General features: G+C 45.7%; 1 protein-coding gene across 2 annotated transcripts in view; it reads left to right on the top strand.

Moving 5' to 3' along the window:
- Nucleotides 1–6,398: 6,398 nt before the first annotated feature.
- Nucleotides 6,399–23,110, top strand: part of SBNO2 (strawberry notch homolog 2) — a 133,165-nt gene continuing 116,453 nt past the window's right edge. For both annotated transcript variants that reach the window (XM_087922699.1, XM_087922698.1), the window contains exon 1: nucleotides 6,399–6,596. The gene's annotated coding sequence lies outside the window, so the exon portion shown is untranslated. The remainder of the gene's footprint in view (nucleotides 6,597–23,110) is intronic.

The following is a 23,110-nucleotide window of genomic DNA, read 5'->3' as shown; positions in this document are numbered from 1 at the left end:
TCTGTCTTTCCCACTGACTTTGAGTGACAGAAGGTCACAAAAGGGCAGGGGTGGGAATCAATTTTTTTAACAACCAGTTTTGTGGGCGTGGCTTAGGTGGTGGGCGTGGCTTGGTGGTCATGTGACTGGGTGGATGTGGCCAACTCAACATCATTCACATCGAGGCACACATCTCCTTGCATGGCCTCTCGTGCCCGTGGGGATGCTGTAACAGTCGTAAGTGTGAAAAATGGTCATAAGTCACTTTTTTCAGTGCCATTGTAACTTTGAATGGTCCCTCCACACAAGCAAAGTACCAGCAAAGGAGGGAAAAATAACTCCAGAGAAGTTCCTGAGACAGGAAGTCAGCCCTGCCAAGAATTTAATAAGGGTTAACGGAGAGGCAGTTTCTGTAAGCAACACCAGAATGTTTCCTTCCTGCCTTCCTTACAGGATTAGGCCAGTAATTTCTTCTAACAACCGGTTCTCCAAACTGCTTAGAATGTTAACCACCAGTTCTAGCGAATAGGTGCGAACTGGTAGAATCCCAACCCTGCAAAAGGGGAATCACATGACCCCAGGACAATGCAATTGTCATAAATATGAGCCAGTTGCCAAGCAACTGAATCAGGGATGGGATTCAAATTTTTTAACAGTCGGTTCTGTGGGTGTGGCTAGGTAGGTGTGGTTAGGTGAGTGTGGCTAGGTAGGTATGGTTAGGTGGGCATGGCTAGGTGGGCAGGCCCTGTGACTGGGTTGGCGTGGCTGCTTTTTTTTTTTCGCAACACCCTCCATGTTTTTGCCTCCTGGACCTCAAGGAAGCCTCCTAGGGGGTGTTTTTGCTCCCAGAAGGCTTCCCTGGGGCCCAGGAAGGCAAAAAACGGAACGTGGGGATGTTTACAGCACCGCCCACTGCCCCTTTTTGGCTTGGCCTCAGGGAAGCCTCCTGGGCAAAGCGGTAAGATAGTGAGGGGGATCCCGGCACATCATCAGAATAGCTGATCGTCAAGAAGGGGAAAAAAAAACCTTAAGGAAAAACCTGGGTAAGGGTGAATGCAGTCAGCGATGTCGTGCATGCACGATAAGGACTGACTGGGCGGAGAGGGGAGGAGCGAGCAGAGAGAGGCGGGGCCAGCCAGGGGCACGATTTGCCGTTTCTCCGAACTGCGCAGAATCATAACAACCGGTTCTATAGAACTGGTCCGAACCAGTAGAATCCCACCCCTGATCCGAATTTTGATCACGTGCCTGCGCCATGGTCTCAAAAAGTGAAAAACTGTCATCAGTCCACTTTTTTTCAGTCCTGTTGTAACTCTGAATGGTCACTAAATGAGCTATTGTCAGTCGAGAGCTACCTGTAAGTATTGGATGCATGGAAATTAGAAATTAATCTTAAGAAGGAACATTGAAATAAGTGCTTTTTTTTACAAAGAAAGCTAGGAGTGTCTGCAAAGATGAAAGTGAAACTCAGTGGGTGATGACATACATACATGATCCTCTATGAAGGAGTGACTTCACAGACTTCGTCTGAAGAAGAGAAGACAGACGCAAAAAAATACCCCAGCGAAGGAATTCCTAATATCAGGTAAGCCTGCAAACTAAATTTGGATGAAATCAGAACAGGTAGGAAGTGAGTCTGGGTGTGTAGGCTGACTTTCGGTAGGAGTTTTCAGTTCCTGGTGGCTTCATAACAGCTGATAAAAATTATTCTTCCACGCCTGGTCTTTTCTGAAATCAGATGCTGACAAAAAGGAGGGAGGAAGGTGGGCAGGAAGGTTGTGTGTTAAAACATAGAGAGACCAGTTGCGTGGCTGAGTCTGTCCTGAGGTTAGAAACATGTAGATCTTAATATATATTTTTTTGCCTGTAGCTTTTTTTCTCTCAGCTAGGATATTTTGAGCTTGGTTTGAACCATCAAAAGAATGCCTGAAAAACAAATCTGACCTGAGATTTCCTAGAAATGAACTGAACTCAGAAGGGTCGATTTGAAATTAACTTTCTTTTTCTCTTCTCCAGACCCAGAAATGGGAGGAGGCTACCAGAGCTACAGAATGTGGCTGCTGTAGCCATCTTGCCTCAGTTTCTCTTTTGTTTTCACTTTTATACCTTGCTAACATGGCCATAGTAGGGGTCATTGATGGATTTGAAGCTGCTCTATTTTCAAATACAGCACCTAAAATCCACGATCGCTCTTTAAAAAAAAAATTGTTAAGAACAGGGGTGGGATTCTACCAGTTCACACCTATTCGCTAGAACTGGTTGTTAACATTCTAAGCAGTTTGGAGAACCGGTTGTTAGAAGAAATTACTGGCCTAATCCTGTAAGGAAGTCAGGAAGGAAACATTCTGGTGTTGCTTACAGAAACTGCCTCTCAGTTAACCCTTATTACATTCTTGGCAGGACTAGATTTCCTGTCTCAGGAACTTCTCTGGAGTTTTTTCCCCTCCTTTGCTGGTACTTTGCTTGTGTGGAGGGACCATTCAAAGTTACAATGGCACTGAAAAAAGTGACCTGACCCTTTTTCACAATTATGACTATTGCAGCATCCCCACGGGCACAAGAGGCCATGTGAGGAGATGCGTGCCTCAATGTGAGTGATGTTGAGTTGGCCACACCCACCCAGTCACATGACCACCAAGCTATGCCCACCACCTAAGCCACGCCCACATAACTGGTTGTTAAAAAAACTGATTCCCACCCCTGGTTAACAAATATTAAAACATTAGGGTTGGTCAGCAGCTGCTAATTGTGACCAAGGGGAAGTCTCAGGACAGAAACCAGACTGCGTAGTCATCTAGCATTGAGATATGATGCTCCAATTTTGATTTTGTGATGTTGGAGATGCTGCATCTGTTGTAAATGAGAGGAGCAGTCATAAGTCATTTTTTTCACTACTGTTGCAACTGCAAATCAGTGGTGATATTCTACCGTTTCATCCCAGTTCTGCCGAGCCGGTAGCAGTGATAAGCAGCGGAGACCCAACCAGTTCTCTCCGCCACTCTTGTGTTGGGTCCATCCGCTCACCCGGGCTCCCATACTCACTTTTATCTTCTGCTTTTGAAGCGCAGCTGCTTTGCGCGGCACAGAAGAGTGCCACGCAGCTGCTGCTGAAGCAACCGGGAGAGTGCAGGCTTGTAGGAGGTGAGTTGGAACGCCTCTGCGCCTGCGCAAAGTGTGTGTTTGGTGTGTGTGTGCTTGCAAAATGTGTACAGGTGCGCAAAGCCTGCCCACCAAACCACGCCCACCGAACTGGCGGTAAAACTTTTTGAATCCCACCACTGCTGCAAATGGTCACTAAATGAAAGATTGTAAGTTGAAAACCACTGTATGCTAGAAGAGGAGGTGCCTCTTGGCTTGTAGGAGCAAGTCCTGGTTTGCAGTGAAATATACCCCTTTAGAACTATTTTGCTTTCTGTTAAGAGAAGATAATTTTCTTTTCTGAGCTGGGCATTGGGCGAACCTGAAGTTCTCTTGCAGTTAACTTGGTATCTAGTTTCTCAGTTTAGCTGTTCTCAGATGATGCTTCTGTTTTATTCATGTACTCCTGCCAGTACTTCCAATTCAGGAGGAGGTGTATTAGATGCTAATACAGGGAGTCCTTGACTTACAAAAGTTCACTTAATGACCGTCGAAGTTACAATGCCACTGAAAAAAGCGACTTAAGACCATTTTTCACACTTAGGACCGTTGCAGCAGCCCCCATGGTCACGTGATTTACAGATGTTTGACAGCTGAACTCACATTTATGATGGTTGCAGCATCCCGGGGTCGTGTGGATCCCCTTTTGCGACCTTCTGACAAGCAAAGTCAACGGGGAAACCAGATTCACTCACCAACCGTGTCACTAACTTAACAACTGCAATGATTCACTTAACAAACATGGCAAGAAAAAATTGCAACATGGGGCAAAACTCACTTAAAAAAATTTCTCATGTAGAAGCATAAATGTTAGGCTCAATTGTGGTCCTAACTTGAGGACTATCTGTACAGGTGGTCCTCAACTTACAACCAGAATTAAACCCAAATTTTCCATTGCTAAGCAAGATAAATTGTGAAGTGAGTTTTGTCCTAGTTTACCTTTCTTGCCGCTGTTGTGAAAAGAACTTTATGTGTAACATGAAGATTTCATAGCATCCCATAATATTGTTAGTATGATCTTGCTAATACATGTCATATTTAGGAGGTGTGTTTCCCACATTATAACGATTTTGCGAGTTCCTAAAATTCAGATCCGTGTATGATTCTTGTCCTTGGCAGGTTTGAGCCAGTTCTTATCAGATTCTACCTTTGCCATGGAAAACTTGTTTTGTTACTTCAAAGAACTCAAAATATTAATCAAAGACCTCCCTAGTCACTGAAAACATTACTCAAAAAGCCCCTCCCCTCCTGCTACCATCAAAACTGTGAAGTTATTGGTGCTCTGTGGGCTTGTTTTCTTGCAGAGGTTTCATTATCCAATTATGTTATCTAATAGGCTAAAGTAAGTGTGATATTTGCTCCATTTATATAGACTTGCCATGCCAATGTTTCTTTTAAAAAAAACAACAAAGCAGCTTTTAATAGAGGTGTCTCACCTGCAAACTTTCAGGGGCAATAATATCATTTATATGCACTCCAGATCACCAAAATATTGTTTAAACTTTAAAGGTAATGGTTTGCTTCTTTTCTATAAAGTAGAACTCATTCTTTTTTTTTAAATATAGTTTATTAATTTTTACAATTAAAACCAATCACAATACATACACAAATAAACAAAAGAAAAAAAAGAAAGAAAAGAGGAGAGAAGGAGAGGGAAAGAATTTTGAGAAACGAAAGAAAAAGAAAGGGGGAAGAAAGAAAGAGGTTACAAAGTAAAAAGTATTCTTATTTTAACAGTTTGCAAGATCTTCTTTTGTTTTCATAACCTTAACTTGTGTCATATAACCACACCTGTTTTTAACTTATATCACTACCTTGTTATTATAGGTTAATACTTTTCTTTCATGCCTTATGATATGTAATTTATCTTTGATCAATCCAATTATACCAACAATTCCAGCTATCGTAGTATAGTGAAGTGTCTTTGTTTTTTAGCGCCAAAGTCAATTTATCCATTTCTGCACATTTTGAGATTTTTTCAATAATCATTTCTTCTGATGGAATTTGATGTTTTTTCCACTGTTGAGCGAAGGCTAATCTGGCCGCTGTTAAAATGTGTATTATTATGTATTTGGCTTTTTTGGAGATTTGCTTATCAAAAATCCCTAGTAGGAAGGACTCTGGTTTGTATTTGATCTGCTCTTTAGTGATTTCTTCCAACCAAGTTTTAATTTTCTTCCAATACTTTTGGGTTTCTGCACAAGACTACCACATATGGAAAAAGGTTCCTTCTTATTTCCATAGACAATGTTGATGAGGATAGTTTTCTCCTCGATTTAAGTTATTTTCTGTTTGTGGAAAGTAATCAAAAAAACACATCTGGCTCCCTGTGTTGTCTAGATCTGGAAGAAGTATTTTTATTGTTCACTGTTCCTTCTGACTCGCAGAGTGTAGCTGCAAATAGCATGGCTTCCATTACACCAAGATATATATTTTAAACTTGGTGATTTTAAAATATGTCGACTTCAAATCCCAGACTCCCCCAGCCAGTATTGCAGCCTGGGGAATTCTGGGAAGGGAAGTCCACAGATGTTAAAAGTTGCCAAGTTTTGAGAAACATTGATCTGCCTGGCTGCTAAGTGCTGACACTTAACTTTGATGCCACATAATCAGTTGATCAATGTTAGGTAAACCATCAGAAAGTTAATGAGCCCCAAACTTCCATAGGTTTCATTCCCACTCAGTAAAAGTTGTGCCTTGCATACTTTATGAGAGTATAAAAATCCTAGTAAGCTTTGCTGACGCTGTTCATAATATTAATACTGCCAAAGTTGCGTGATATAAAACAGCATTTCTCAAACTCCCCCAGTTTCTCCCATCTTTCTGACAGTGCCCCGCCCTCTCCTCTCAAGCTCCGCCCCCCTGTGGTCTGATTTCCGCGTTTCTCATCAAGTCAGAAGCCAAGGAGATTAAAAAGAACGGACAAAAATTGCGCGTCGACGACGGGTTTCTATTCCACGACGCGATAGTGAAAAAGAGCCGCTCTATCCATCTCTCGGTGGAGTCGATGCCCCCGTCTTTTCCCCCCCTTAGGCCTCCGGATCGTTGGACTAGCCTTGTCCTATACCCGTGAGAAAAAGGTGTTTGAGGGGGCTCCACTCATCCTTGTCGATTGGGAACCGGGCGTCCGGGTTGCGGGTGCGTCAGCTGGACTCCCACTCTGGGCGAGCGCGCCTCTCATTGGAGAACTCGAGCCTACGTCCCTCGCGTCAGCACCCTTCGGCGCTCAGGGGAGAGCCGGAAGTCTTGTAGTCGTGCTTTCCCCCTTCGCCTCTCCCCGGGCCGGAAGTCCGTATGAATTCCAAGATGGCGGTCGCAAACCCGGAAGTTGGTCAAGGCCGGAGCTGCCTCTGCCGAGCTCGAAGCCGGCAGCCTTAAGTCTGCCGCCGCTGCCGCCGCTGCCTTGCGGCCTTTGGTTCTCTCTCCCCCTCCCGGCCGAGGGTCCTTATTCGTGTGTTGGGGGAGAGCGCGAAGACCAGGTGAGCGGAACCCCTCCCTTCAGTGACCTCACGAGCCCCCTCCCATCGGAGCCCCCCTCCTCCTTTCTGGAGGAGAAGGGGTCACTTGCCCCAGGCGAAACCCCTCCTCCTAAGAGAGCCCCCCTAGTTGAGCTCCTCTTTCTCTGAGTTTCGGAGAAGGCGGGAGGCCTCCTCCTTCAGGATCGTTGAAATTGGGGAGGGGGTTAGCCCTGCGCGCCCAAACCTCCTTTGGCTCCTGCTTCGCCCCTTTCTCTTAGCCGCTACCACCGAAAGGCCCCGCCGGCAAGATCCCGGGAGAAACACCGCCTCCCCCCCCCGACACTTCAGGATGGGGGTTCCACTCGGAGGCTCCTATCTCCTCCAGGCTGCCAGGCCAGCTGAGAAAAGGAAGTATTTGTGGGGGATTCGCTTGCCCCCCCCCCAAAGAGTCGCTTCCTTTTCAATCCAGTTTGTGCTGGACTACAGTTCCTACCGTCCCCACCCAGCGTGGGAGTTGTAGTCCCCCCCAAATATGTCTTTGTGGGAGTGGGGGAAGGAGATTGTGTCATATTTGAGGAGGGGAAGGCAAGCCAATGTCTTTATTTTTAGAAGGATCCAGTTCTTTGAGGCAGGGCTGGGAATAGCTCTGGGCTCCTCTCAGTGAGATTGGGGGGTTCCTGCCCTTCTTTGCCCCCAAGGCTGACTCTCCCTCTTTCCCTCTTTTCTCCTGCAAGCATCAAATAGGGGGAAGCTGACTCCCCCTTTCCCCCTTTGCTTCCTTCCTTCCTGTTGTCACCTCCTGACAGACAGCGGCAAAAGAAGCACCCCTTCAAAGTGACAACTTTAATAAGGTTGTAAGAAGAGCGGGAGTGCTGAATTAGGCTGATCCAGGCTTGGATTCTGTTCCCAGATCTTTTGGCGAGCCCACCTTCCTGTTCCAGCTCTTAGCAACTGGAATGTAGAGCAAGCGGGCTGGGATGTTAGAGTTAATGGAAAGCCAAAATGATTAGGCTGCTGTCAGAGGCGGCAGCTTGCCCGCCTCGATGTCCGTCACCAGATTCCTTGTGCAATAGCAAATTCTGCGGTTTAGGACATTTTCTCTGGGGGGAAAAAAAAAGGCTCTTTTCTTTTCATTCTTGACTCTCTCATCATGCAATGTGTTGGACAGCCCCGCTGGATTCTAGCTTGCCCAGGCAGGAATACTGTAGTACTTTCTGTCTCTCATTTACCTATCCTATTTTCCTCTCTTCCTGCTGCTGACTTCTGGGACCTTGAGGGTACATTTACTTCCTCGTTCGTTCTTCCCCTTCAGGTAGGTTTTAAGGGAAGGATTTGGGGGAAGCAGAACCTTCTGTTCCTCTTCAAGTTTTCCCAGCTTGGCACAGTCACAGTGTATTGGACTGAAGGCAGGAGAAGAAGAAATGGATGGAAACTAACCAAGGAGAGAAGCAACCTAGAACTAAAGAGAAATTTCCTGACAGTTAGAACAATCAGTGGAACAAATTGCCTCCAGAAGTTGTGGATGCTCCAACACTGGATGTTTTTAAGAAGAGATTGGGCGACCATTTGTCTGAAATGGGATAGGCATGAGCAGGGGTTGGACTAGAAGACCTCCAAAGTCCCTTCTGTTATTTTGAATTTCCCAAGATCCCCCTGATGTTGGTTGCTGGGACATTCTGACCATTATGGCCTCATTGTATTCAGAGGCTGCCTGATTGAACTGTTTTAGCCCTGTACTGTGCCAAATAAATTGTTTCGATCTTCTTGAGGCTGTATTCCAGTTCAGTTGCCCTCTCTAAAATGTTCAGTACCACAGTTTTCTGTGGAATCTTCCTTGTCTTCCCTGAGGATAATATTCTTTATAGCGCTTATTTAATGGTGTATAACTATGGTGCATCCTCTCTGTATCTGGAGGGCTGATTGTGATAGAGTCCCCTTCATCCTCAGATCTCCCGAGAAGGAGATAATCTTTCTGGGTTACAATACCTCAGGGGATGTTTGCTGGGATAATTGTGTGTGTTTGCACGCACACAGGGAAGAAAGCACTTCCCCATTCCTGAACAGAAGTCTTTGCTCCACCTGATTGAAAGGATAAGGAAATGAATGAAGTCATAGAGAACAGCTCCTTATCTTCGCTAGTTTCTCTCTTGCCTGTGTTTCACCCTTGAGGCTTATTCATTTTGGGAATAAGGGGTTTCGTTGAATGGATTATGTGGGTAGGTTTCTGAATCTGTAGAAATAATTCTTCCTGCTTTTTCAAAGTTTTAGTCCTGTCAAGTTCTTTTCGAAAGCAAAGAGAACGGTTCCCTTTGCTTCTTTTTTTTTTTTGTTTCACATTTTTAATTTTGTTTTCTTGGTTTTTGGGTTTTTTTTTTTTTGCTGCTGGACTGGTGGTCTCCAGATGTTCTGCTGAATTACAGCATCCAGTAGACCCAGTTGGCGTGGCTAAAGTGACTAATAGCAAAGTCTGTTGGAAATGGTCGCCTGGCGACGATTAAAAAGGTCATCAATTGCTAACATATGAGATGGAAACTTTTGTGTCTTTCTAGGGTGTGGCGCCTCTGCTTCCCTACCTGGTTGCTGATTAAGGAGGAGACTATTTATGATGGAAGTCAATCGGGGCCACACCTTTTTCCTTTTTCAAAAGAAAGGCTTGTCCCAGGAAGCATCCGGAAAAAAAAAATCCATGTTGTATCCTTGGCCTTGATTCATTGGCACCTTCCAATTCATTATTGTTGGTATTCTCTTGCACGCTATGAAAGGTGGAGATTTTACAGGTAGTCCTTGATTTACAATCATTCTGAGCCACTGGGGCGCAGTGGTTAGAGTGCAGGCTAATTCTGCCGACTGCTGGCTGCCTGCAATTTGGCAATTCGAATCCCACCAGGCTCAAGGGTGAACTCCGCTTTCCATCCTTCCGAGGTGGGTAAAATGAGGACCCAGATTGTTGGGGGCCAATATGCCGACTCCGTAAACCGCTTAGGGAAGGCTGTAAAAAGCACTGTGAAGCGGTATATAAGCCTAAGCGCTATTGCTATTCGTTTAATGACCGTTTGAAGTTACAACAGCACAGGGAGGGGAAAGGGACTGACGACTTACAATAGTTGCAGCATCCCCATGGTCATGTGATCAAGATGGACCGTTTTGATCAAAAGAAAAGTATATAACTACTTTTGTTGCTACCTGTACATGGAAACCACTTCTGGACTTTGTGCTTGAGGTGTGGGGGGGGGAAATAAAACTTTGATATTGGGTTTTACTGTTTAGATTGGTTGGTTGTTCTAGAAACGGCTAGTTTGTATTATTATGGAGAAGGAAAAAAGTGGAGGTTTGATGTGAATGCTTTATTCTGTTGCAAAAGAGGGAGTTGGAAGTCAAAGCCCCCTCCCACCCTGCTTTCTGCCTCTTCCCCTTTTCATTTTTCTTACCCTTTCTCCTCCCCACTGTGTCCTACTACTTGCTTCTGTATTTTTGTATTTTATTCTATAACCTTAATAAAGTGTTTTATTTTTTTAAAAAATGTGAACGCTTGGCAACTGGTATGCATTTATGTTGGGGTGCAGCGCCCCCGGGGTCCTGCGATCCCCTTTTGTGACCTTCTGGCAAGCAAAAGTCACAAGAGAAAGCCACATTCACTTTTAAGAATAGGTCAACTAACTTAAATGCGGCGATTCACTTAACAACCGTGTTCAAAAAAAAAAAGGGGGTGGTAAAATGGGGCAAAACTCACTTAGCTCCCTTGCTTAGCAACAGAAATTTTGGGCTCGGTTGTGGTTGTAAGTCGAGGAGTACTTGCACTACATTGTGATGGTTAAGCTGGTGGGAGCTGTTTTTGCCAAAAACTGGAAGTAAACACTGACGTTTGGTAAAACAGTCACACGACCTTCATAAATAACACTGGTTGCATAACTGTGGGGACAGGGCAACCATTTATAACTTCGGATCTGCATCGTAAGTACCCCCAGGGAGGTCTGTTGTAACTTTGTCCACTAAACCAGAGGTCTCCAACCTTGGCAACTTTAAGCCTGGTGGACTTCAACTCCCAGAATTCCCCAGCCAGCTGTTGTGGTTAGCCGGCAGTAGGTGCAGATGGCTGAAGAGACCAAGGACTCAGATGAGGGGCCAGGACCATTAGGGACTGGACTGCTGCCTTCAGAGATTGTGGGGGCTGGCAGCAGTGATGAGGTTCCCGAGGAGCCTGTGCCAAGTGCACGTGCGTTCAGGATTGCTCGTAGGGAAAGAGCAGCTACAACAGCATGGGCAACTCGGGAGTAAGGCTGCAAGGTAATGGCCCCTCCTTCCAGAAGATAAAAGCCAGCTGTGAAACGAACGTACTTTGCAGAAGGCAAAGACGTTTTGAAACTCCAGCCTCGTGGACATTCCAGTATCCTGAATTTTTTATTCGAAAATATCTTATTTTGCCAATGATTTCTTGTCATCTTTTGGCAAGTCTTGCACAGTTTGGAAAAACTTGTGCTTATCACAGCTAATTATTTTGTAAAAGCATTAACAAGGTTTTTGTTCCTTTTTGGATTGTGTTTGATTTGTTGGAAAAGGGCGTGGGTCCAGAACACAGGCTTTGCTTGCAAGGTTGGAGACCCCTGGATTGGCTTACCTGTGTTTTCCCAATTTTAGATCCTTTCCTTTCTGTTTGACGCCTTTCTCCCTTTCAAAAACCCCCACCCCCAAATCACTGCTGAGTTTCACTGAAAATCTCAGGGAATACCCAGGAGGAGTAACCCCTCTGAGTCACTTCCCTAGAGTCCTATTGAGGCCGCCTAAGGCCAAGGGTGTGTGACTTTGGGCTCCCTCTGATATCTCACCTATCTCATGAAGGAACCTTGGGTGGGGCAGTTGACTTTATTTTATTTTTTTTGCCCAGGTAACTTCAGGGCAATGGGACTGAAGGCTGTGGGAAGGTGTTCCCTGGAAGCTAACCTCCGTTGCTTCGGCATGCTTTGGCGTGGGTAGTTCACTTTTATTAATCGGAAAATGAGAGCAACAGGTGTCGTTCCAGTTTTGTCTGTAAATTCCCGGCCAAGGGGTATTGCAGTTCAGCTCCCACATCTGTGTTAAGAGCATAAAATCAGGTTGTGGTGGATTGGAACTAGTTGTGTTCGGTCCATACTGTCAGATCCAGGTAGCCCTCGACTTAATGATTTGTTTAGGGATCGTTCCAAGTTTACAATGGCGCTGAAAAAGTGAACGGTGACTGTTTTTCACAGTTACGACCGTTGCAACATCTCCATAGTCACATGATCAAAATTCAGCTGCGTGGCAGCTGGCTCATATTTATGACGGTTGCAGTATGCCGGGGTCACGTGATCATTTTTTGTAACCTTTCTGACAAGCAAGGTCAATGGGGAAGCCATATTCACTTAACAGCTGGGTTACTAATTTAACAACTGTTTCACTTAACAACGGTTGCAAGAAAGGTTATGAAATGGGGCAAAACTCAAGCGTCTCACTCAGCGGCAGAAATGTTGGCCTCAATTATGGTAAGTTGAGGATTACTTGTACCCATACCATGTTTCCAGCAATGGTCAGACCACTATATCTTGTTTTATTTCTACTTTATTTGGTTAGATTTGTGTGCTGTCCATCTCATCTAGAGGCCTCGCCTCTTAAATCGATCCATTAGATATCTAGCTGGGTTTTTTTTTTTCCTTTTCAGTTTTGGCACCAGCTGTGCTGTTCTTTGGTTTCTAAAAACGTTTGGCTGACCTCATCTATGCTCAGAAGCTAAATAGGGTCAGGCCTGGTTAGTGGTTGGAAGGGAGGCCATCGGAAAATGACCAGCTGTCAACTAGAACACACGCCTTACTAAGAAAGCAACACGAAGTCTCCAGGAATTGGATTGATTCATAGGAGACTTAACAAAAAGGAAAAAGGCAACTTTTAATTTACTGATCTAGAACTGATCCAGATGCTCAGTTTAGCTGTTCAACTCTTCCTCCCTTAATGAGTTTTTTAATAGTATGGAGCACATGGAAGAAAGCTATTGGAAAGGGCCAGAAATGGAAAACAATGTGCTTTGGACATCCCATAAGATGTTTTGAAGGTGGTCATGAAATTTGCCTGATGAAAGAAAAAAAAAGACTTAATCTGCAAGTAGCTGGAGGTACTTTCATTTGGCCTCAAGCAGTGAGTAGGTTATTAGTTCCAGTGGCTTTATGGTCTCCGTTCCAGTTCTGTGGTTGTGTTCCTGGGACATACGGAAGCGTTGGCTAGCATATCTTACTTTAGCCTAGTGCAGGCGAGCGTGCTAGTCCAGGTGGGCAATTTTAAGACTTGTGCTTCAACTCCCAGAATTCCTCGGCCAGCTTGTCTTAAAAGTGACCAAGTTTGGAGACCCCTGGCCTAATGTCTTTGATGAACCCAAAAGGTGACTTTACATTTCAGTATATTGTATGAATCCAGAAAGTTGGGTTGACTGAACAGTGATTGATTTAAACTTGGGTCAATGACTCATTTGGCTGCTGAATTCACTTAGCACATTTGGAAATGTTTGAATTGAGTTATTCAATTAAATCAATATTCTGAGTTCACTCTAAACCAGAGGTCTCCAAACTTGGCAACTTTAAGACTTGTGGACTTCAACTCCCAGAAAATGACCACCAATCAGTCGACTAGAATTTTTTTCAGGGGAAAAAAACCCACACATCTTAAGTGGGAAAAAAATCCCCACATCTTACCAAGAAAACAACACGAAGTCTCCAGGAATTGGATTGATTCATAGGAGACTTAACGAAAAGTAAAAAGGCAACCTTTAATTTACTGATCTAGAACTGATCCAGATGCTCAGTTTAGCTGTTCAACTCTTCCCTCCTTAATGAGTTTTTTAATGGTACGGAGCAAAGCAAAGAAAGTTATTGGAGAGGGCCAGACATGGAAAACAGTGTGCTTTGGACATCCCATAAGATGCCAAGTTTGGAGACCCCAGCTCTAAACACTAAAGTGGATGCTAGTCACAAACTTCCTTCCTTCCTTCCTTCCTTCCTTCCTTCCTTCCTTCCTTCCTTCCTTCCTTCCTTCCTTCCTTCCTTCCTTCCTTCCCTCCCTCCCTCCCTCCCTCCCTCCCTCCCTGCTTTTTCCTCTTTTCCCTTTATCTCAAATCCCAGTCCTAGAAAATGTGTTGGTGACGCAATTTATATGCCCCAACACAGGTCAGCACCTGACCAACCATATCCGAATCCAGAAGTTAAGTAGGATGGTGCTGCAGGAGGCCATCCAGGTTGAACATGGGGCACGGGGGGGCGGGGAGGGGGGCAGATCTGGCCTAACAGGCTTTGAGATTGACAGCCTGATCTAAGCTGTATACGGGAAGTAAAAAATGGCTGCTGGAGCGCTTCATGGATGAAGTTGTCCCCCCCAATCGAAAGCACCTTTTTCAACACGGTGTGTCTTTTCCCCTGATGTTGGACTGTTACTCCCAAGATTTTAGAAGCATGACCATGTTCTCGCAAGCGCTGCTCGCAATCGCTCACACTTCAATCGCCTCCCATCTTGACTACTACACAATGTGCTCGACGTTGGGGCTGCCCTAGAGAAATAGCCAGACGTTTCTGTTGGTTCAAAATGCAGCAGCCCACAGGGTTTTGTCCAGGTAGTCCTCGACTTAACAACAGTTCATTTAGCGACCGTTCAAACGTCAAAGTTACAACGGTGCTGAAGAAAGTGACTTAGGACCCTTTCTTTCACTACTGTAACAACCAACCGTTGTGGCCTCCTTATTGGCCACGTGATCAAAATCCGGATATTGGCGATTGACTCATATTTACGACAGTTGGAGCATCCCAGGTTCACGTTATCATCGCCTTTTGCCACATTCTGACAAGCAATGTCAGTGGGGAAACCTGATTCACTTAGCGACTGTCTTACTAACTTAACAACTGCAGCAGTTCCACTTAACCACTGTGGCACGAAGAGTAAAACGAGGCCAAATTCCCTTAACAGATGTTTCCCTTAGCAACGGAAATATTGGGAGCTCAATTGTAAGTTGTAAGTCAAGGGCTACATGTACCAGTCTAGATTTCCACATGTGTCCCCCGTCTTTTGCAGGAGCTTCACTGGCTGCTGACTCGCCTCTGGGTCCAGTTTCAAGGTGCTGGTTGCCACCTTTCAAGCTCTACATGAAGGGTCTTCAAACTTGGCAAGTTTAAGACTTGTGAACTTCAACTCTCAGAATTCCTGAGCTCCCAGAATTCCACGACTGGAGGGGGAATCCTGGGAGTTGAAGTCCACAAGTATTAAAGCCGCCACATTTGAAGACCTCTGCATAGTCCTTCAAATAACTTGGCCCCAGACTTGACCTCTACCTAGTCTGGGGCCAAGTTATTTGAAGGACTGTCTTTTTCCTCTCTCACATTTACCTGGGATCCACCAGATTGTGGGGGTCAGGATCTCTTAAGGGGCCCCTCTTGTGGACCCACAAGAAGCGTTGTGGTAGCTCACCCCCTGTGAAACATCATCCCCTCTGGAGACAAGATTGGCCTCACTTTTGGCATCTTGTTGAAAGGCCCCGAAGACGTGGTTTTTGCCAGCAGCCCTGAGGACCCCAGGGTGAGACGGAGCCCATCAAATGGCTCCTTTGATTGTTGTTCCTTGGGGAGGGGTGGGGGGGTGGAATTGAGGTTTTATTTCTGTCACCCACCGGGAGTCACTCGGAGCAAGCTGGTTAGCCATGTGAGTTTTCTTAGAACAGGTAATCCTCAACTGGCAACCGCAATTGTGCCCAACATTTCGGTTGCCAACCGAGACAGTTGTGAGTTCTGTTGCATTTTACTTCCCCCTCTCCCAGTTTAACCTGTTTATTGAGTCACTAGCTCGACACCCGTGCTTTTGCTATGAAACTAATGTGATCGGGCTTTGTTTTTGGGGAGGAAAATTGGGAGGGAGGGAATTTCTGCCTCTGCCTACCAGCATCCATTGGTATTCATCTGGCTAGTGCCCTGTCAGTGTGCGAGAGAGTTACCTGCACACTGACACACTGTACTGTGTGCTTAGTAAGCCCGACTATTCTTGTCTATGGAGATTCTCCAAGTCATGGTTGTCTCAAAGGAGCTTTTTGAAAAGGCAACTGGTCACAGAGGTGGGATTCAGTTTTTTTTTTACTACTGGTTCTGTGGGCGTGGCTTGGTGGGCGTGGCTTGGTAGGCATGGCAGGGGAAGGATACTGCAAAATCTCCATTCCCTCCCCACCCCACTAACCTGCTTTCCAGCTCCGTTCTCCTGTGCGGGGCAACCAAAGAAGACCCAACCAATCAGCTGGGACTCGGGAGGCGGAGCATAAGGTGGGGGTGGGGCCAGTCAGAGGTAGGATTTGCCAGTTCTCCAAACTACTTAAAAATTTCTGCTACCGGTTCTCCAGAACCAGTCAGAACCGGCTTGAATACCACCTCCGCAACCAGGGTTGCCAGATCGCAGCTTGGCTCTGCGGCCAAATTCAAGTCAAAATACGGCCAAATTCGGCCAAATTATTTTCTCTCCTAGCCATATTTTCCGGCCATAATTTTTTTACGCAATATAACATGAGGATATATTGGTTTTTTTTCTTAACTGTTTTTAAATAAGCAAATCATAAAAAATAGTCTTTATTCGACAACGTGACGTGACGTCATGGGAATTTCTGCGTTTCTTTACTCACATCCAGGCTAGGCAGCTCACTTCAAATAACCGCTACTACCGTTTGGAAAGCTCGGGGCCAAATGCAGCGATCCTGAGGAGGGGGGAGCTAGGGCATGAGGGTTATTAGGGGGATTCCCCCCCCCCCGATTGAAAAAATATAATCACTAAACAAATAAAATGACACAAAAATGATCCGACAGTCATTTTCATGCGAATATATTGTATTGAAAACTGGTATTCGGCCAAAATTTCGATTTCACGGCCAAGCCACTTTCATACGGCCAAATTTCCGGCCAGATATATTTGGCTGGAGACATGATTTGTTTTTCACGGCCAAACAGATTTTTCTATACGGCCAGATTTCTCGAATTTGGCCGGAAAAACAGCCAGATGGCAACCCTGTCTGAAAAGAAAACTCAGTGGCCTTTCGAAAAAAAGTGCCCGGGGACCTGTCAATCCTTATTAAAAGCGAGGTGCCCTTGGTGTCCCCCACAAAAAATTCCTACAGTTCACCAGCAACGGCAGCCCAGCCTTCTCAGGCAGAGATGAGCCAAGGGAAGGCTCGGCCGTCAAATCGTCAGCCCTGCTGTTCTTGCCCCCAGCCGACGACAGCAAGAACCTGGGAATCTTGCTTGGTTTAGCCGCCAGGCAGGGCACGGAGGCCTAGATGGATCAGCAAAACTTGGCAAGGATGATTTGGCCCCGGGGAGAAAATCATCACTGCACGACTTGAGATTTGAATGTGTGACTTTCCCCCCCGCCCCCCACACAAATATTTCCTCTTGTTCCCATGGGGCAAAGATTTAAATGGTGTGGGGGGGGGGCAGGGAGCAGCTTGCGGCTACCTCCCAGGAGATTTGGTTGTGCAATCGCGGCGTGCATGCGTATAAAGTCGGTTGACTGCAGAAATCCCAGGCGGATGCTTCTGAAACGGGGGGGGGGGGGAATTGGGTATTGTACAGGTAGTCCTCGAGTTATGACCACAATAGAGCCCCCGCATTGCTGTCGTTAAGGGAGGCATTTGTTAAGTGAGTTTCTGCCACCATGTTAACGACCTTTCTTGCCACAGTTGTTAAGCGAACCGCTGCAGTTGTGGAGTTAGTAGCCCGATTGTTGAGTGAATCTGGCTTCTCCATTGAAGGTCATAAAAGGGGAATCACATGACCCGGGGACACTGCAGCAGTCGTAAATACGAGTCAGTTGCCAAGCATCTGAATTTTGATCCCATGAGGATGCCGCAACAGCTTCTAAGTGTAAAAATGGGTCATACAACAGCACTTTTTTCAGTGCCCTTGTAACTTCGGTCACTAAATGAACTGTTACGTAAGTCGAGGACTATCTCTAATGGATTCAGGGGTGTGTGAGTGTGGGGATTCACTTTCAGCAGAAGAGAATTCAGAAGGGGAGGTTAAATATGGCCCCTTTCCTGGACTTGCTCGCAGTCACTCACATTTTAGTCACTTCCTGGTTGGAGTACTGTAGTGAGCTTTATATGGGGCTGCCCTTTAAGACCACTCCCATTTACAACTGATCCACAAGTCAATGCAAGTAGTCCTTGACTTACAACCGTTTGTTTTAACGACAACCCGAAGTTACAGTGCCACTGAAAAAAGTGACTTATGACCAGGGGTGACTTATGACCACCTATCCGTTGGAACCAGTTGTTAACATTTTAAGCAGTTCGGAGAACTGGTTGTTAGAAGAAATTACTGGCCTAATCCTGTAAGGAAGGCAGGAAGGAAACATTCTGGTGTTGCTTATAGAAACTGCCTCTCTGTTAGCCCTTATTATATTCTTGGCAGGACTAGACTTCCTGTCTCAGGAACTTCTCTGGAGTTTTTTTCCCCCTCCTTGGCTGGTACTTTGCTTGTGTGGAGTGACCATTCAAAGTTACAATGGCACTGAAAAAAGTGACTTATGACCATTTTTCACACTTACGACTGTTGCAGCATCCCCACAGTCATGAGAGGCCAGGCGAGGAGATGCGTGCTTCAATGTGAGTGATATTGAGTTGGCCACACCCAGCCATTCACATGACCACCAAGCCACGTCCACCCAGTCACAGGACCACCAAGCCACGCCCACCAACTAAGCCACTCCCACAGAACTGGTTGTCAAAAAAATTGAATCCCACCCCTGCTTATGACCATTTTTCACGCTAAACAATCATTGCAGCATCACGTCGTGGTCACGTGATCAGAATTGGAACCCTTGGCAACTGGCTCGTATTTATGACAGGTGCAGTGACCCCCTTTGGCGTCCTTCTGACCAGCAAAGTCAATGGGGGAACCAAGATTCACTTAATAGTTGTGTGGCTAACTCAACAGCGGCATTGATTCACTTAACAGCGGTGGCAAAGAAGGTTGCAAAATGGGGCAAAACTCCCGTATCGATTGTCTTGCTTAGGAGGGGAAATTTTGGGCTCAGTTGCAATGGTAAGTCAAGGATTACTCGCCCCACACCCGCACATTATTGAGGGCTCAACACACGTTGCGTTTTTATTGTGCGAGCTGTGTGAGCTCCTAGTTTCCTCCAGAGGGCAATTCAAGGTGCAGGTATAGAGAACTCGGAGAGTTGAAGTCCACACATCTTAAAAGTTGAAATACAGGTAGTCCTCGGCTTACAACAGTTCATTTAGGGACGGTTCAAAGTTACAATGGTACTGAAAAATGTGACTTATGACCTTTTTTTCACAGTTAACAACCTTCGTAGCACCCCCATGATCGTGTGAACAAAATTCAGATGCTTGACAACTGGCTCAAACTTACAGCCGTTGCTGTGTCACACGATCCCCCTTTTTGCGACCTTTTGACAAGCAAAGTCAATGGGGAAGCCAGATTCACTTAACAACCGAGTTACTAACTGAGCAACTGCAGCGATTTGCTTAACCCCTGTGGCAAGAAAGATCACAGAACGGGGCAAAACTCACTTAAGAACAGAAATTTTAGTCTCCGTTGTGATCGTTAAGTCGAGGACTACCTGCATTGAGGAATATTGGTATATTGCATGGTCAGAGATGAAGGGAACTCTTGTCCCATCACTCAGAAGATCAGAGTTGAATCTTGCACGCTTTCTGTTTAAATAACTGCTGTCTCATTGGGTTGGAGGTCCTCCCATTGTTGGGGTTCCGACGGATGCCCTAAATGAGCCTCGAGCCAAGTTTCGAAAGAAATCCAATTATTTATTAGAGGCAACATGTCGGCACTTATCCCAAGTGCAGTTGGCTCTACCCTGTGGTAATTTACTGCCCACCTATGACCCTGTTTCCCTCTTCCTCAATCCCGGGTTGTGTCATAAATCACATTCTCCAACCGAAGCACTTTCCTGGGCTGTTTAACCTGGGATGCAATCTGGAGAAAGATATGCGTGAAATCTGCTTCTGGTCACAGCAACCTTCACAGATCACAAAATGAGCTTCCAGAGCAGCTCATTTTCCGCAACTACTCCCATCAGATCTCCCCACCCACCCCTTCTTATGGCAACCGTAGAGCGAGCCAGGAATCCTTTATGAGTTGACACTCATGGCCGAGGATCATGTTAGCTGCAGCAATGCCACAAAGAGGGCAGGGAAGCCCGTTGCAGCTTGCGTTCAGCTACTATTTTCATCGGTATTTCCTAGGAAATAAGGAATCTCTCTTCCTTCCAGCCGGTCAGCAGTTTTGTTGCTTTAGGAGCGTGCTAACCACGTAGCCCTTTCTTCATCCCCTTTTTCCTGTTGTGACTCAAAGCTGGTAGAGCAGAAACTGTTCAGAAGCTGAGAGGGATCGGATCACCTGATTGCGGCTGCCATCTTGACTTTTTTGACTCCCATCGGGAAGTGGAGGGAAAGCTCAAAAACAGCCTAAGTGTTGCTTCCTTTCTGCTGATCGGAGAGCCCCAGGCAGAGGGGTGCACAAAACAGCTTGGTGTCTTTTAGGCTCGGCAGGTCGCAGTTGGGAAAAATTAACTCGGGGATTAGAAGTCTGCTTTAAGTCTGATTTGTCTAGGTGGCGATAAATTCTAAGTGCCTTGCTTCCAGAATGGCTCACTTACTGCAAATTTTTAATGTCCAGCTTATTGGCGTATGTGTTAATTAACTAGGGGAGTTCTTCTGGATTTATGCTGCCATTAAAAGTGGCTTTAGATGGTTGGCAATTCATGTTAATTTTCCTAGGATATTTGTGTGTTTTTTTTCTGGAAAAGGAGCCGTTTCCTGAGGACGAGGGATTTGTTTAAACGGCTTAGCCTTCTGGGTAGAAAACTGTGTAACGTAAGATTAAGATGTGTTGGCTCAAAACTGGAAAAAGGGCCTGGTTATTGGGAAGATAACCTGGGTTTTACAGGTAGCCCTTGACTTATTCATTTATTTATCTGTCAAATTTATATTGCCACCTATTCGTCCATGGCGACTCAAAGGCGGCTTACAGAATATAAAACCACATTTAAAACAATAAAGACTAACAAAAAGAATCAAATAAATTAATATAGCACAATGTCACAAAATCATTTCACAACCTTTCTTTAACAGATGATGAGAGTTGGAAGGGATCTTGTAGGTCATCTAGTCCAACCCCTGCCCAAGCAGGAGACCCTACACCATTTCTGACCAATGGCAGTCTCTTCTTTGAAAGCTTCCAGTGATGAAGCTCCCACCACTTCCGAAGGCAACTTCTCTTCCATTGGTTGATGGTTCTCACAGTCCTTATTTCCAGGTTGAATCTCTCCTTGTTCAGTTTCAGTTCAGTTTCCATCCATGATTCCTTGTCTTGGGCCTTTGGGTGCTTTAGAAAATACCGTGTTTTCCCCCAAATAAGACCCTGTCTTATATATATTTTTGGCACCAAAAAAAAAGAAGCACCAGGTCTTATTTTCAGGGATTCCATCCACTGACTAGCCTCACTTCTGTGCATCGCCCCCGGCCCCCTTTCTGCTGTCAGAGGCCTTCAGGAACTTCTTCTTCTGCCGTGGGCAAGTTTATCCTGAAGGCCTCTGTAGCAGATAACAGAGCTCCGGATCGATCCAGACCTTTGTTATCAGCTACACTTCCAGCCTTGCTGGCTGCAGAAGAAATGGGCCCACGAGGCAGATGTTGGGGTGTGTGAGGCCTGGCTACAATTTTCCAAAGGTAAGTAGTAGGGCAGCTCCACTATTCCCCCATCCCCACTGGTAGCCCCACCAATGGTAGCTTAATTTTTACCCATCCACTCTGGAGTGGGTGGGATCTTAATTAGGACTTATATTGGGCGCACGTGTAAAAATCAAACTAGGACTTACTTTCAGGGTAGGTCATATTTTCAGTGGCAGCCCTTCAAATATTGGAAGACTCCTATCATGACTCCGCTGCTCCTTCACTAGACTAGCCAGGCCCAGTTCCTGCAACCGTTCTTCATACGTTTTAGATGAACCCCCACAGTTGTTACGTTAGTAAACACACTTGTTCAATGAATCTGGCTTCCCCACCGACTTCACTTGCCAGAACGTGGCAAAAGGGGGGTCCCATGACCGCTTCACCCTTATGAGCGTCATACATATGAACCAGTTGTCAGGCATCCGAATGCAAACCACGTGACCACGAGGACGCTGGTCGTAAGTGTGAAGAACGGTCCTAAGTCACTTTTTCCCCCAGTGCCACTGGAATTTCAAAGCGGCCGCTAAATGAAATGGGTGCAAGACGGGGACTTTCTGTGCTATATTAGAACTCCCCTGGGCCACATCGTGATGCGGGCTGATTGGTAGACAGCTCAGAGCAGGAGGAGGACATTTCTGTCTTCAGATAATCAGCAATTAAAGAATAATATATCTTGGTCTTTTATCGATGGCTTCACTTGGGTTTGCGAAAAGACAGGCCAATCTGTGTCCGGCGGTAGCCAGGTCTCTGTAACACAACCAGCTGGGGAGTTTCTGTGATTGTCAAATGAAAAGTTAGCGGTTGCCTTCCTTGGGCCACTTCAAGAGGAAGTCATTTGGTTATGGTTTGCAGGCTACCCAAATCAGCTTCTTATTTATTTCTCAAAAAAAAATAATAAAAGGGACCACGGCCAAATAGGAGATTAGTTCTCTAACCGCTTGGAATAGAAAAGGGAGCCAGCAGTGAAATAGAGGTTGCTCTGTCTGGAACCCGAAAGAGTAAGCTACTTCCTACAGATAGTATTCAGCTACCTCAGTATTTCCTAACGTCGGCCACTTTGAGATGGATTCTGGGAGTGGAAATCCGCACAGCTCAAGATGGCCAAGGTTGAGGAATATTGGACTTGGCCATGGCAAGGGGGATGGTTTTGATTTATCCCAGGTCTTCAGAATCGAAGTCACAGATGAATAGGCCGAACCAAATGAATCGTTGAGAAGGAGGGCATACAATAATTTGTCAATATAGCCAGTTTGGTTTAGTGATGAAGGCTAGAAAGATGGCGACGGTGAGTTCTAGTCCCGCCTCAGGCATGAAAGCCTTCTGGGTGACTTTGGGCAAATCACTAGGGGAGGGTGAATTCTAATCCTGCCTCAGGAATGAATGCCTTCTCGGTGATTTTGGGTCAATCACCAGGAGACGGTGAGTTCTAGTCCCTCTTTAGGAATGAAAGCCTGCTGGGGGACTTTAGGCCAACCACCAGGGGATAATGAATTCTAGATCCACCTTTGGCATGAAAACTGGCTGGGTAACTTTGGACTAGTTCCTCTCCCTCAACCCAACCCACCTCTCAGGGTTGTTATGGGGAAAATAAGAAGATTTGTGAAAATAATAAAGGCTGGATATATACATATATATGTGCGTGTGGCATGTGTGTGTGTGAATCCCAAGGATTCAGCAGTTATTCTTCTCTTGAGTGCTAAGCTAGAAATAGAGGTTTGTTCTCCAGAACCTGAGTAACATTTTCTTGAAATTGTCAGGCTGGTGAACGACTAAATCCTGACTTTTATGCCTGAGGAGTTAG

This window comes from Pseudonaja textilis, chromosome 1, assembly GCF_049901715.1.
Source record: "Pseudonaja textilis isolate UNSWEBS1 chromosome 1, rPseTex1.2, whole genome shotgun sequence".
Taxonomy (NCBI): domain Eukaryota; kingdom Metazoa; phylum Chordata; class Lepidosauria; order Squamata; family Elapidae; genus Pseudonaja; species Pseudonaja textilis.
The sequence above is the reverse complement of the archived record's forward strand: the minus strand, read 5'-3'. Positions and strand labels throughout refer to the sequence as shown.